The following is a 17,189-nucleotide window of genomic DNA, read 5'->3' as shown; positions in this document are numbered from 1 at the left end:
CGACCTTTCTCGATCCCTTCCGACTTCATATGCCTGGATGTTTACTTCGAGAACATCCGCGCGCACGGAGAAAAATTCATCGATGTTCCCCGCTCGATTTTCATCTCGCATATCGAACTAGAGCTCCCGAGACTCGTTTTAATGCGCGCGCGTACGTGTCGGCACTTTTATCCACCCTTCGATATTATTCTTCGTATGGATACTTTTTAACGATTGGAATTCTCGTTTCGTTTTTTTAATGAGAGCTTTTTTGTTGCAGGAATTGTCGAATTGGATCGTCTTGGGTTCTCGTTTTTCTGACGCGCGAGATTCGAGACGCTGGACGAGAAGAAGCTTTATCGTACGTTTATTAATCATTATTAATTATTTATTAATGTTATATACAATTTTTAAGGAACAATTAGTTGATTGTCGATAAATGATTGATTGGTTGAATGTTATGAGTTGACTCATTGGAAGTTGGTGCTGGAAGATATTAAATTATAGCGCGCTGAGTTACCTCGCGTTATATTGCCATTCATGTGTTTCAATATCTCTGGGCTCTATCCTTAGGTTTCAGTATCCCTAGGTCCTGACATTCTTGTATTCAATTATCCCTAGATTCCAATATTCTTCGATTCAATTATCTCTAGATTCCAACATTCTTGGATTCAATTATCCCTAGATTCCAACATTCGTAGATTCAATTATACCTACATTCCATCACTCTTAGGTACAAATTATCCCTAGATTCCATCAGTCCTAGATTCAATTATCCCTAGATCCCATCACTGTTAGGTCCAATTATCCCTAGATCTCATCTCTCTTAGATTCAGTTATCCCTAGATCCCATCACTGTTAGGTCCAATAATCCCTAGATTCAGTTATCCCTAGATCCCATCCCATTTAGGTCCAATTATCCCTAGATTCTATCACTCCTAGATTCAATTATCCCTAGATCCAATCACTGTTAGGTCCAATTATCCCTAGATCCCATCTCTCTTAGATTCAGTTATCCCTAGATCCCATCACTGTTAGGTCCAATTATCCCTAGATTCAGTTATCCCTAGATCCCATCACTCTTAGATTCAATTATCCCTAGATTCCATCACTCCTAAATTCAATTATCCCTAGATCCCATCTCTCATAGATTCAGTTATCCCTAGATCCCATCATTGTTAGGTCCAATAATCCCTAGATTCAGTTATCCCTAGATCCTATTACTGTTAGGTTCAGTTATCCCTAAATTCCATCACTCTTATGTACAATTATCCTTAGATCCCATTACTCTTAGATTCAATTATCCCTAGATACGAATTTCCCATGGATCATAGTCGTTTTCTATTCAAATATCCCTAGATTCAATAATCACATATCAAAATATCTCTAAATTTAACAATCTCTTATCCAAATATCCCTAGATCCAAATTTCCTCATAGCCCACGTATTCCTAGATATTTGTTCTTACGTGCAAATGTCCCTAGATCCAAATACTCCTTGAATGAAATGTACCTACATCAAAAAATGCCTAGATCCTAGAATCTCTAGTACCTAATTTATCCTGTAAACCTTACGCACCCTGAATTCCAATATCCACTTAAATTTTCTCGCGTATAAATATCCCTAGATCCTAATACTCCTTAAAATGTCCCTACATCCAAATATCCCCAGATCCTAGTATCTCTACCTAATTTATCCTGTAAACCTAATTTAACCTTGCAAACCCTGAATTCCAATATCCGTGTAAATTTTCTCGCGTATAAATATCCCTAGATTCTAATACTCCTTAAAATGTGCCTACATCCAAATATCCCTAGATCCTAGTATCTCTACCTAATTTATCCTGTAAACCTAATTTAACCTTGCAAACCCTGAATTCCAATATCCGTGTAAATTTTCTCGCGTATAAATATCCCTAGATTCTAATACTCCTTAAAATGTGCCTACATCCAAATATCCCCAGATCCTAGTATCTCTACCTAATTTATCCTGTAAACCTAATTTAACCTTGCAAACCCTGAATTCCAATATCCGTGTAAATTTTCTCGCGTATAAATATCCCTAGATTCTAATACTCCTTAAAATGTGCCTACATCCAAATATCCCCAGATCCTAGTATCTCTACCTAATTTATCCTGTAAACCTAATTTAACCTTGCAAACCCTGAATTCCAATATCCACATAAACCCTTAGACCACCATATCTTTATATCCCTATATTTACATCCATAAAAATAAACCAGTTTTACTGTCGAGATCGTTCCGCGCGTCCGTAGAATTAGCGAAAGCAAGAAAGTCAGTGGGCAAACGATCGGTTAATTCGTTCCTAAGGAGATAACGAATCAGGGAGACAATTTTCTGCAATTTTTCAAATGCGAATCGGCGACGACCGCCGTCACTTAGCCGAGATAACGCGATAAGACACGACTAATCGTTCCAGTTTGCCCGGTTTGTCGCCGAACGGGGCCGAACGCAACCAACGATTTTATCAACGGAAACCATGATGCAAAGTCTGGTTAACGGATTGCATCGTTGTAAACACACCGCAGCCACGCTGTTAATTGCGGTAAATATAGCAGACTCGATAACCTGTCACGCGATTCGACGTCTCGTGAGCATTCGACGTAAAAACTGTTACCTGTTTCCATTTTCCAAAGGGTAACGCGATCGCAGCTTGCGACACACAATGCTCACTATGATTTAATCGACTCTTATCGATCAATTTACTTGACGGGGACACTGTTTCAGACGGTGAAACGCGATATTAGCTGCATTTTTCATTTTTGTACTTTGTGGAGTATGAAGGTTTCTTTGGGAAGTTCTTTGCTATTTTATATGGAATATTTTGGGAGGAGCTAAAGACCCAATTTCCTACTCCTCACATTCTCACATCCCAACTAAATAAATCCCAAAACTCCTAAATCTCTGACGCGTGACGCACCTGGTGCGTCAACTGTGATCAACTCTACTCGAATACGATTCTGGAGTTGTTCTGTTATCTCCATAGTCAACTCTATTATCGTATTCATATGCTATCATCTCCATCTTTGCCTCTTTTAATATTGAACCTCTCATCAGTTATGGCTGACGCACCCGGTGCGTCGCTTACAACTGTTATCAATTCTACCTGAATACTATTTTAGAGTTGTTCTATTATCTCCATAGTCAACTCTATTATCATATTTACATTCTATTATCTCCATCTTTGTCTGTTTTAATATTGAACCTCTGATCGGTTATGGCTGACGCACCCGGTGCGTCACTTACAACTATGATCAATTCTATTCGAATACGCTTCTGGAGTTGTTCTATTATCTCCATAGTCAACTCTATTATCGTATTCATATTCTATTATCTCCATCTTTGTCTGTTTTAATATTGCACCTCTGATCAGTTAAGGCTGACGCACCTGGTGCGTCACTTACAACTGTTATCAATTATAATCGACTATGCTTCTGGAGTTGTTCTATTATCTCCATAGTCAACTCTATTATCATATTCATATTCTATCATCTCCATCTTTATCTCTTTTAATATTGAACCTCTGATCAGTTAAGGCTGACGCACCCGATGCGTCACTTACAACTGCGATCAATTCTACTCGAATACGTTTGTGGAGTTGTTCTATTATCTCCATAGTCAACTCTATTATCGTATTCATATTCTATTATCTCCATCTTTGTCTGTTTTAATATTGCACCTCTGATCAGTTAAGGCTGACGCACCTGGTGCGTCACTTACAACTGTTATCAATTATAATCGACTATGCTTCTGGAGTTGTTCTATTATCTCCATAGTCAACTCTATTATCATATTCATATTCTATCATCTCCATCTTTATCTCTTTTAATATTGAACCTCTGATCAGTTAAGGCTGACGCACCCGATGCGTCACTTACAACTGCGATCAATTCTACTCGAATACGTTTGTGGAGTTGTTCTATTATCTCCATAGTCAACTCTATTATCATATTCATATTCTATTATCTCCATCTTTGTCTGTTTTAATATTGAACCTCTGATCAGTTAAGGCTGACGCACCGGATGCGTCACTTACAACTGTGATCAATTACAATCGAATACGCTTTTGGAGTTGTTCTATTATCTCCATAGACAACTCTATTATCTTATCCACATTCTATTATCTCCATCTTTGCCTGTTTTAATATTGCACCTCTGATTAGTTATGGCTGACGCACCTGGTGCGTCACTTACAACTGTGATCAATTACAATCGAATGCGCTTCTGGAGTTGTTCTATTATCCCCATAGTCAACTCTATTATCATGTTCATATTCTATTATCTCCATCTTTGTCTATTTTCATATTGCACCTCTGATCGGTTATGGCTGACGCACCTGGTGCGTCACTTACAACTATGATCAATTCTATTCGAATACGCTTCTGGAGTTGTTCTATTATCCCCATAGTCAACTCTATTATCATGTTCATATTCTATTATCTCCATCTTTGTCTATTTTCATATTGCACCTCTGATCGGTTATGGCTGACGCACCTGGTGCGTCACTTACAACTATGATCAATTCTATTCGAATACGCTTCTGGAGTTGTTCTATTATCTCCATAGTCAACTCTATTATCATATTCATATTCTATTATCTCCATCTTTGTCTCTTTTCATATTGAACCTCTGATCAGTTAAGGCTGACGCACCCGGTGCGTCACTTACAACTGCGATCAATTATAATCGAATACGCTTCTGGAGTTGTTCTATTATTTCCATAGTCAACTCTATTATCGTATTCATATTCTATTATCTCCATTTTTGTCTCTTTTAATATTGAACCTCTGATTAGTTATGGCTGACGCACCTGGTGCGTCACTTACAACTGTGATCAATTCTACTCGAATACGCTTCTGGAGTTGTTCTATTATCTCCATAGTCAACTCTATTATCTTATCCACATTCTATTATCTCCATCTTTGCCTGTTTTAATATTGCACCTCTGATCAGTTAAGGCTGACGCACCCTGTGCGTCACTTACAACTGTGATCAATTATAATCGAACCGGACAAATAAATCATAGTACAAAGGTTTAAGAGAGCAGCTTCTGAAGACTCATGATAGATCACATGTGAGAAACATAAATCATATTTATTATACATAAATCTCGAGTTCGATTTCGACACCATAACTTGTATAATCCAAGATTGCCAAATCCAAAATACACCTAACATTCTATATTTACCTTGACACAGTAATATCTGTCTCCTGTGAAGTTTGTAGGTTAAGAGGTTAAGCTTCCATTGAATATTTTCAACCACATCCGAATAAACCCCTGAACGAAGCTCTAATGCAACTTTCGCAGCTAATTCTGAACATGATTCAATAAGAGTTAATTCAACACTCCATGGATTCGTGGAAAACATCGATAACGACCTGCAACGATATCCCCAGATTTCTCAAAGTATCGAGAATCATTTAAACTCGTGGAATTTTCCGAAGTTCCAGATAAGAGGTCGCGCAAGTTCCAGAAACTTTTCGAGACGGGAATCTCGTAAGTGATTTCTGACAGCGATAACGTTTCTTCGATCACGAAGTATATCCTTCGATCATCCTTTGCTTTCGACGATCCAGTGTTCCTTGATTAAAAATTCCGCCAGCGCGTTTAACGAGAAAACTTGCCCGTTGTTCCCTTAATTAGAACTTTTAATATCGCGCAACAAGCTTTGCTCGGGTTTCCGGCGAAAACGCGTCCTTAGACTTCCCGTCACCGTGGGAACCGCGAACAAGGGGAGAGTCAACGAACGGAACTATGGAAATCAGATTATAAAACTTCGCGAGGACGATTCATAGGATAATTCAGGTTATTACTGCACTAGTTTGCTTTTTATTTGAATTTTAGGTTCTTTAATTGGTTTTTGGTATTTGGAAATTTCAGAACACCCAATTTCTAATTTTTTTAATTTTCTAGTGCTCAGATTCTCACCCTAAATTCCCAATTTCTTACTACCTAGATTCTCTCATATTTAAATTCCTACATCCCTCAATTTTTTATTCCCAAAATTCTCACGTTCCAATTTCAAAAATTCCTTAATTTCCTACACCCCTAATTCTCGTGTTCTCAACTTCCTAAATTCTAAAATTCGTAAGTTCCTAATTTCCTACTCTCCAAATTCGCACAGCCCCAACTTCCTAACTCTCTAAATTCGTAAGTCCCCAATTTCTCACATCCTCAACTTAATAAGTCCCCACACTCCTAAATTCCCAATTTCTCAACTCCCCAAATTCTCACATTCCCACCTTCCTAAGTACCCACACTCCTAAATTCCCAATTTCTTAACTCCCCAAATTCTCACATTCCCAAATTCCTAAGTTCCTAATTTCTCAACTCCCCAAATTCTCATATCGCCACCTTCCTAAGTCCCCAAATTCCTAAATCCCAAAATTCCTAAGTCCCCAATTCCTCAACTCCCCAAATTCCCACATCCCCAACTTCCTAACTCTCTAAATACCTAAGTCCCCAATTTCTCACATCTTCAACTTAATAAGTCCCCACACTCCTAAATTCCCAATTTCTCAACTCCCCAAATTCTCACATTCCTACCTTCCTAAGTCCCGACACTCCTAAATTAACAATTTCTCAACTCCCCAAATTCTCACATCCCCAACTTCCTAAATCCCCAAATTCCTAAGTCCCCAATTTCTCAACTCCCCAAATTCTCACATTCCTACCTTCCTAAGTCCCAACACTCCTAAATTAACAATTTCTCAACTCCCCAAATTCTCACATCCCCAACTTCCTAAATCCCCAAATTCCTAAGTCCCCAATTTCTCAACTCCCCAAATTCTCACATTCCTACCTTCCTAAGTCCCAACACTCCTAAATTAACAATTTCTCAACTCCCCAAATTCTCACATCCCCAACTTCCTAAATCCCCAAATTCCTAAGTCCCCAATTTCTCAACTCCCCAAATTCTCACATCCCCACTTTCCTAACTTTCCAAATTCCTAAGTCCCCAATTTCTCAACTCCCCAAATTCGCTCATCCCCAACTTCCTAAATCCCCAAATTCCTAAGTCCCCAATTTCTCAACTCCCCAAATTCTCACATTCCCACCTTCCTAAGTCCTCAAATTCCTAAATCCCCAAATTCCTAAGTCCCCAATATCTCAACTCCCCAAATTCTCACATTCCCACCTTCCTAAGTCCCCAAATTCCTAAGTCCCCAATTTCTCAACTCCCCAAATTATCACATCCTCAACTTCCTAAATGCCCACACTCCTAAATTCTCAATTTCTCAACTCCCCAAACTCTCACATCCCCAACTTCCTAACTTCCCAAATTCCTAAATCCCCAAATTCCTAAGTCCCCAAATTCCTAAGTCCCCAAATTCCTAAGTCCCGAATTTCTCAACCCCCCAAATTCTCACATTTCCACCTTCCTAAGTGCCACCACTCCTAAATTCCAAATTTCTCAACTCCCCAAATTCCCACATCCCCAACTTCCTTACCCCCCAAATTCCTAAATCCCCAATTTTCTAACTCCCCAATATCCTTCTCCATTCCCACATTCCCACCTTCCTAACTCCGCAAATTCTCACATCCCCAACTTCTCAACTCCCCAATTGCCTAACTTCCCCAATTTCCCACTCACCTACTTCCTAAATCCTCAAATCCCCAAATCTCAAATCACCAAAATCACAAATTCCAAACCTTACATCATCCATCACTCGTAATCTTTTCTCGACGTTTCACAACAGAGGAGCCATTTACCGCAACGTCGGAGGCCGATTAGGAGTCCGGTGATCGGTGTCGGAAAGGAAGAAAGTGGCGGTTAAGGTCCCCGAGGACAAGGAAAACTTGAAGCTAAACGAAATATCCCCGAGGCTGTCGACAAAAGGAAACAGCATCGGAAAAAGTTTGCAACTGGAATACAACTGGCTTCGAAAATGGCCGTTCGTGGTTCCTCGATCGTTTCGTCTTTTGATCGACGAAAATGCTGTCGGGGGAAACTGCTTTTTCTCTTCGACGGCTTCTTTAACCAAAGAAAACTTACGGATGACTGGACCCCAGTCAAGGCTTTCTTGAACGATGTTCGCGTTAACGATTTGGACTTGTCGACTTTCTTCGAAAAATGTGTCGTTTCAAGATTAACGGGTTTGGTAGATTTGTGGAGAGCTTTATTGAATCAAAACTGTTTTGGATATTTTTGTTTGCTGGTGGATTCCATTTCTGTACTAGTATTTCTAGATTTAAATAGTGGATTGCTAGATTTAAATGTTTAGATATCAAAGTTAATATTAGATCAAGATTAATAATAGATGTCAGGAATTATCTGTAGAGTTCTAGATTTCAGTGTTGTTAGACGTGGACCTAGACTTAAAGGTATACCTACATCATAATATTGTTAGGTACAAATAGTCTTAGATCACATGTCTTGCTGGACCTTCAGATATACCTACATCTTAATATCCTTAGACCTCAGACTTCTTAAGACTTATATCTAGACCTACAGATGTACCTAGACCCAGAGATGTATCTCCTTCTCCAATATTCTTATATCCAAGTAGTCTTAGATCCCAGACTTCCTAGACCTATATGTGGACCTTCAGATGTACCTACATTTCAATATTCTTGGATCCATGTCCTTAGACCTCAGACTTTATTAAGACTTATATCTAGACCTACAGATGTACCTAGACCCAGAGATATATCTTCTCCAGTATTCTTATATCCAACTAGTCTCAGATCCCAGACTTCCTAGACCTATATGTGGACCTTCAGGTGTACCTACATTTCAATATTCTTGGATCCAAATATCCTTAGACCTCAGAGTTTATTAAGACTTATATCTAGACCTACAGATGTACCTAGACCCAGAGATATATCTTCCTCTCCAATATTCTTATATCCAAGTAGTCTTAGGTCCCAGACTTCCTAGACCTATATGTGGACCTTCAGGTGTGCCTACATTTCAATATTCTTGGATCCAAATATCCTTAGAGACTTCTTAAGACTTATACCTAGACCTAGACCTACAGAAATAGCTACATCCCAATATTCTCAGATCCAAGTATCCTTAGACCCCAGTCTCACATATCTCTGGATCTCGACATTCAAATATACCTTCTCCAATAAACTTATGTGTCCCTATATATTCCTATAAACCAATATCTCTTTTCACCCAGAACCTCTAGAACTCTAATCTTGAACCTAATGTACCTGTATACAACCACACGACTCCTTTATTTTGACTTATACTAATCCTCAAATAAACGAATCCTTTCTGTTCCGCAACTATCTGCATCCAAATCAAATAAAGCACACATACCTCATTATCCCTGTCGAACATCGATTGCCTCCCGCAGGAAACGTCAGTTTATCCAAAGTAAATGAACGATTCCAATTACGACAGCAATTCATAATGGACAAATTTTTTCCCCAGCCTGTATTTCGCGCATTTATCAAAGTCCGAAAGACTATCGAACTCGTTTTTTCCTTCCCGGAAGGCAAAGAGAAAAGAAGTTTGACGATTAATTATCGGGGATTATGAAGCATCGCGGCGCGTTTTGCTCGTTATTCAGAGTCGTGGACGATTCGCGATAACGGCATTTCCTGTTGCCAAGCGTCGAGAACCCGAAGCGCATCGCGAAGCGTTTATCTCTGCTGGATTGGCAAATTTTTTACCCGATTCGTGTCGTGCATGCGCTACTCCCCCGTCTTCTTACTAAACAAATTTTTCTCCTCGTCGCAAATTCGCAATTACTTTCAAATACCTTGAATCATAAACCTTGAAAGAAAACTCTTGTGGATTACAAACATAATCCACAAAAATGGTCACGTTCAGACATGTGAACTCTTAGCCAAGACATACGAGGTGCGATCATTATGAAAGACATATACCCAAGTATTCTCTGAGAGGTTATATCATTTCCAATCTTCGTTTACGAATAAAAGAATCACGTGTCTATTCACAGGCCCATGTCCTAAAATAAACGAAACCATACTTGTAAGATTTCAGTTGTATCATCCATAAATCACACGATCTCATCGATCACAAGACCCACAGCTTCCACACTGTAGAGTCTACAATATCGACAAGCGTAAAAAATGCGTGAACATCTCATGAAAGAATCATGCGAGCGCATCGTGTGCGTGTAACGTAAACATAGGTTGAGCCGATGAGGCATCGGAAAAAGAGGAAGAAGGCAGGCGCCGTGGTTGCATTCATCGGGTGGAATGCAATTAGGATGGTGTCGGTCGGGGAGAAAAAAGACGGTCGGTCTGTTTTCCAAGTCGCCGCAGCATCTGGACGAATAAAAGCTGAGTAAACCGTCTTTCGTGTATACAGAGAGAGCCGGGCATGGATTATGGATGCAACGCTGTGTCACGTGTACGCCGCTGCCGGCGTTCCTCGAAAACGTGAAAGCCAACGTGGCTGCTCGCTAACGCGATCTGCTTGCCTCCATCAAATATTCACCGTCGATACTTCCGATCAAATATTTCGCTCTCTTTCCTTCCGATCGTGGGTGACCTGAGGGGAAATCTGGGGTTGAAATGTGCCTACCGAGGGAACCTTTTTGATTTTTAGGGTAAAATGTTTGAAGGTTTGGGTGCTGTGAACTGTGGGAATGTGGAGGTGTTTGGACTGTTAGGGAGTTAGGTGGAAATTTGGTAGAAATTTGGGGATGTGGAGGTGTTTGGACACTTAGGGAGTTATACATCTAGAAATTTGGGGATGTGGAGGTGTTTGGACATTTAGGGAGTTACACATCTAGAAATTTGGGGATGTGGAGATATTTGGACACTTAGGGAGTTTCACATCTAGAAATTTGGGAATGTGGAGATGTTTGGATACTTAGGGAGTTTCACATCTAGAAATTTGGGGATGTGGAGATATTTGGACACTTAGGGAGTTACACATCTAGAAATTTGGGGATGTGGAGATATTTGGACGCTTAGGGAGTTACACATCTAGAAATTTGGGAATGTGGAGATGTTTGGATACTTAGAGAGTTACATATCTAGAAATTTGGGATGCTACGAACTTAGGGATGTGGAGGTGTTTGGACACTTAGAGGGTTGCATATCTAGAAATTTGGGATGCTACGAACTTAGGGATGTGAAGGTGTTTGGACACTTAAGAAGTTACATATCTACAAATTTGGGATGCTACGAACTTAGGGATGTGGAGGTGTTTGGACACTAAGGGAATTAGATATCTAGAAATTTGGGATGCTACGAACTTAGGGGTGTGGAGATATTTGGACACTAAGGGAATTAGACATCTAGAAATTTGGGGATGTGGAGATATTTGGACGCTTAGGGAGTTACACATCTAGAAATTTGGGAATGTGGAGATGTTTGGATACTTAGAGAGTTACATATCTAGAAATTTGGGATGCTACGAACTTAGGGATGTGGAGGTGTTTGGACACTTAGAGGGTTGCATATCTAGAAATTTGGGATGCTACGAACTTAGGGATGTGAAGGTGTTTGGACACTTAAGAAGTTACATATCTACAAATTTGGGATGCTACGAACTTAGGGATGTGGAGGTGTTTGGACACTAAGGGAATTAGATATCTAGAAATTTGGGATGCTACGAACTTAGGGGTGTGGAGATATTTGGACACTAAGGGAATTAGACATCTAGAAATTTGGAGGTGCTTCAAACTTAGGGATGTGAAGGTGTTTGGACACTTAAGAAGTTACATATCTAGAAATTTGGGATGCTACAAACTTAGGGGTGTGGAGATATTTGGACACTAAGGGAACCAGATATCTATAAATTTGGAGGTGCTACAAACTTAGGGATGTGGAGGTATTTGAACACTTAGGGAGTTGCACATCTAGAATTTTGAGAATGCCACGAACTTGATGATGTGGAAGTACCTGAAGACTCAAGGAGTTAGATACTTAAATATTTGTGATGCTACAAACTTGGAGACTTCAAGGTAATAGGACACTCAGGGAGTTAGATATCTAGAAATTTGGGGGTGCTATGAACTTAGGGATGTGAAGTATCTGGGGACTCAGGGAGATATCTAGAAATTTATGGATACTACGAATCTGAGAATACAGAAGCAGTATCTGTTGACTCAAGGAGTTAAGTATTTAGAAATTTGGCAGATGTTACAAACTTGTGGACATGGTGGCATTTGAGAACTCATGGAGTTAGGTTTCTACAATTTCGAGGATTCAGAAATTTGTAGACTTGAAAGTTTGAGGGTTTAGGAATTCAGCTGAGATGTTCAAAGAGATTGAAAATTCAGAGACCCTCAAATTTAAAAATTGTAAGAAAGTTAGTATTGAAAGCAATTTTCTTTAAATAGGAATTTTAAAAATTCGAATATATAAACATTTAGATACTTGATACTTGATACTTGATACTTGATATTTGATGCTTGATATTTGATGCTTGATATTTGATACTTGATATTTGATACTTGATTTTGATGCTTGATACTTGATGCTTGGTACTTGATATTTGATACTTGATACTTGATATTTGATACTTGATACTTGATACTTGATACTTGATATTTGATACTTGATACTTGATATTTGATACTTGATGCTTGATACTTGATGCTTGATACTTGATGCTTTATATTTGATGCTTGATATTCGATACTTGATATGTGATACTTGATACTTGATGCTCGATATTTGGTGTTTGATATTAAATTTGATGCTTGATATTTGATACTTGATGCTTGATATTTGATGCTTGATATTTGATGCTTGATATTTGATACTTGATATTTGATACTTGACTTTGACGCTTGGTACTTGATACTTGATGCTTGATACTTGATATTTGATACTTGATATTTGATACTTGATATTTGATACTTGATATTTGATACTTGATATTTGATACTTGATATTTGATACTTGATATTTGATACTTGATATTTGTTACTTGATACTTGATACTTGATATTTGATACTTGATATTTACTGCTTGATATTTGATGCTTGATATTTGATACTTGATTTTGATGCTTGATACTTGATGCTTGGTACTTGATATTTGATACTTGATATTTGATACTTGATACTTGATACTTGATACTTGATATTTGATACTTGATACTTGATACTTGATATTTGATATTTGATACTTGATGCTTGATGCTTGATACTTGATGCTTGATACTTGATGTTTTATATTTGATGCTTGATATTCGATACTTGATATGTGATACTTGATACTTGATGCTCGATATTTGGTGTTTGATATTAAATTTGATGCTTGATATTTGATACTTGATGCTTGATATTTGATGCTTGATATTTGATACTTGGTATGTGATACTTGATACTTGATGCTCGATATTTGATGTTTGATATTAAATTTGATGCTTGATATTTGATGCTTGATATTTGATACTTGATTTTGATGCTTGATACTTGATATTTGATGCTTGATATTTGATGCTTGATATTTGATACTTGATATTTGATACTTGATACTTTCATAAACTTGAGAATCCAAGGATTTGAATGCTCAAAGCTTAAAAAATTCAGAAAACCGACCACAGAGTTTGAAGATACGAAAACTTGTAGATTGAGAAACTTTGAAGTTTATGTGTTCCGAGTGCACAAATAACGACGTCGCGACGCTCGTGACAGGGGACGGCCCCGACCGCGATACGGAGCGTCTAATATCGGAACGAAACGAGGCTTATCGTGACCGATAGAAGGCTCGTTTAATTGCATCGATCTCCGGTCATTTGTCGGTTTTATTTGACCGATCAACGGCTTCCTTGGCGCCCAGACTTCATTCATCGTGTCGATATTACCGACCTTCTCACTGAAATCTACTTTGCGCGGATGGAATAGGTAACGAGTACATTAGCGAGTAACTTACTCTAGTATTCTATTTTTAGTAGTTTCCGAAGTAGTTTAAATAGAGTGAATAATAAAGTTGCATCGTGTGCCTCTGCGGTAAATAGGTTTTTGTAGACGTACTGAGGTTTTTTTCTGGAAAGCGACATGTGGGGTTTAAGCTCTCGGTAAGCTGTTGGACTCAATTCGATACGATTCAAATGGATGCAGTTTTCAATGCAATTCGAGTCTGTGTAATTGAATATTGGTTCGATTATATTCCAGTTAATTTCAGTCAAGTTAGATGTTGGCAAGCTAATTTTAAGGTGAGAATTGTTTAGTGATTCAAGTATATGCAAGTCAATTCCAAGGAATTCAATTCTGAAAGATTCAATTCCACATATGTCAATTCTTCTAGATTCAATTACGTTCTTGTCAGTTCTTGAGAATTCAATTTCTCCAAAGTCAATTCCATGGAATTCAATTCTGAAAGATTCAATTCTTCGCAATTCAATTTGGAAAGATTCAAGTCTTCACAATTAAATTCTCCACGAATTAATTCGACATATGTCAACTCTTCTAAATTCAATTACGTTCTTGTCAGTTCTTGAGAATTCAATTTCTCCAAAGTCAATTCCATGGAATTCAATTCTGAAAGATTCAATTCTTCGCAACTCAATTTGGAAAGATTCAATTCTTCACAATTAAATTCTTCACGAATTAATTCGACATATGTCAACTCTTCTAAATTCAATTATGTTCTTGCCAGTTGCTGACAATTCAATTTCTTCAAAGTCAATTCCACTGAATTCAATTCTGAAAGATTCAATTATTCACAATTCAATTCGGAAGGATTCAATTATTCACGATTCAATTCTTCATGATTCAATTCTACATATGTCAATTCCCTTAGACTCAATTACGTTTCTGTAATTTCCTGGCAATTCAATGTTTTCAAAGTCAATTCCACGGAATTCAATTCCGAAAAATTCAATTCTCCACAATTTAATTAATTCCTTTAGATTCAATTATGTTCTTGTCAATTCCTGACAATTCAATCTCTCTAAACTCAATTCTATAGAATTCAATACCTCATTCAATTCTTCATAAGTCAATTCTATTTAGTATAATTGCACGTGTGTCAGTTCCTAGACATTCAGTTTCACATAATTCAATTCTACGTGTTTCAATTCCTGATTCAATCACATACGTATCAATTATGTACGCATGTCAATTCAACACACATCAATTTTTCACAATTACTGTCAAATCAAATTGACTTCTAACAAGTCAATTACTGCAAGTTCAATTCCTGATTCAATTACATACGTATCAATTATGTACGCATGTCAATTCAACACACATCAATTCTTCACAATTACTGTCAAGTCAAATTGATTTCTAACAAGTCAATTACTGCCAGTTCAATTCCTGATTCAATTACATACGTGTCAATTATGTCTGCATTTCAATTCAATACACATCAATTCTTCACAATTACTGTCAAATCAAATTGACTTCTCACAAGTCAATTACTGTCAGTTCAATTCCTGATTCAATTACATACGTATCAATTATGTCTGCATGTCAATTCGACACACATCAATTCTTCACAATTACTGTCAAGTCAAATTGATTTCTAACAAGTCAATTACTGCCAGTTCAATTCCTGATTCAATTACATACGTGTCAATTATGTCTGCATTTCAATTCAACACACATCAATTCTTCACAATTACTGTCAAATCAAATTGACTTCTCACAAGTCAATTACTGCAAGTTCAATTCCTGATTCAATTACATACGTATCAATTATGTCTGCATTTCAATTCAACACACATCAATTCTTCACAATTACTGTCAAGTCAATTTGACTTCTGACAAGTCTATTACTGTCAATTCAATTCCTGATTCAATTACATACGTATCAATTATGTATGCATGTCAGTCCAACACACATCAATTCTTCACAATTACTGTCAAATCAATTTGACTTCTCACAATTCAATTACTGTCAATTCAATTCCAGTCAATTCAATTCCACTTACAACCCTTGACAATTACCGACAGTTTTATTTTCAATTACACTCACAATTAGTTTCTCCTTGAATCAACAAAGATACATTTCCATGTATCCGATTTGCATCGCAAGAAACGATACCAGACACAAGAATCGTATATTTAACTTTCACCTTGCGATCAGTACGTATAGCAGACACGATAAGCCCGACAATATTGATTCAAACGTAATCGCGAAGAGAAACGTTGACATTGTGCATGTCCGAGGAAACACTGCAGGTGCTGCAGCTCCGGTGCATGAATGCAACTTAACGAGTCGATAAACAAACGCGGTGCCGTTAACCTTCTTTCACGATCAAAGATGACTTTTTACGCGTTGATCAACGCTGATTCACCGTGATTTATACACCGCGCTTTGTGCACCGTTTATGGATTTAAGCCTGTGAAACGTCACACTTTCCGCTCTTTTTTTGTCTCTTTTGTGAATCGCGTGTGTTTAGTGTTTTTTTGCGATTCGCTTTTTGGTTCGTAAATTCGAATTCTCAAGTTTTGGGCTAGGTTTTTAATTTGTTGAAATTGGAGGGGCGTACATTTTGGGGGTTTTAGATTCTCAGATGTGGGAATTTGGGATTTTTCAAATTTTGGGAAATTTGAACTCGGGGGTTTCGAAATCTCAAATTTCCGAATTCGCTATTTTTAGAATTTTGAGAGTTCCGAATTCTCAAATTTCCGAATTCCCAATTTTCCAAATTTCGGGATTGTTCGAATTCTCAAATTTCCGAATTCCCAATTTCCCAAATTTGGGGATTTCCGAATTCTCAAATTTCCGAATTCCCAATTTCCCAAATTTCGGGATTTCCGAATTCTCATTTCTCCAAATTCTCAAATGCCCAAATTTCCAATTTCCCAAATTTGGAAATTTCCGAATACTGAAACGTCCGAATTCCCAATTTCCCAAATTTTGGAATTTTCCGAATTCTCAAATTTCCGAATTCCCAATTTTCCAAATTTGGGGATTTCCGAATTCTCAAATGCCCAAATTTCCAATTTCCCAAATTTGAAAATTTCCGAATTCTGAAACTTCCGAATTCTCAATTTCCCAAATCCCAAAAACCCCAAACTCTCATTTCTCCGAATTCTCAACTCCCCAAATTCCCAACTTCCCAAATCCCTAAAACCCCAAATTCTCATTTCTCCGAATTCTCAACTCCCCAAATCCCTAAACCCCCAAATTCCCAAATTTCCCAAATCTCCAAATCCCTAAATCCCAAAATTCACCCCTCAAATTCGCAAAACTCCACTTTCCTAAATTTCCTTCCCAAACTCCCCTAGCTTCCCAATATTAAAATAAAATGTCAAAAGCAAGTAAAAATCGATAACGTTGTCGCAAGTCC

General features: G+C 37.8%; 1 protein-coding gene across 3 annotated transcripts in view; it reads left to right on the top strand.

Moving 5' to 3' along the window:
* Window positions 1-17,189, top strand: part of LOC100881230 (uncharacterized) — a 99,176-nt gene that overhangs the window by 44,051 nt on the left and 37,936 nt on the right. For all 3 annotated transcript variants that reach the window (XM_012298578.2, XM_012298579.2, XM_012298576.2), the window contains exon 2: window positions 260-340. The gene's annotated coding sequence lies outside the window, so the exon portion shown is untranslated. The remainder of the gene's footprint in view (window positions 1-259; window positions 341-17,189) is intronic.

This window comes from Megachile rotundata, chromosome 10 (assembly GCF_050947335.1).
Source record: "Megachile rotundata isolate GNS110a chromosome 10, iyMegRotu1, whole genome shotgun sequence".
Classification (NCBI taxonomy): Eukaryota; Metazoa; Arthropoda; class Insecta; order Hymenoptera; family Megachilidae; genus Megachile; species Megachile rotundata.
Note: the sequence above shows the minus strand (reverse complement) of the source record. Positions and strands in the feature narration are given on the sequence as shown.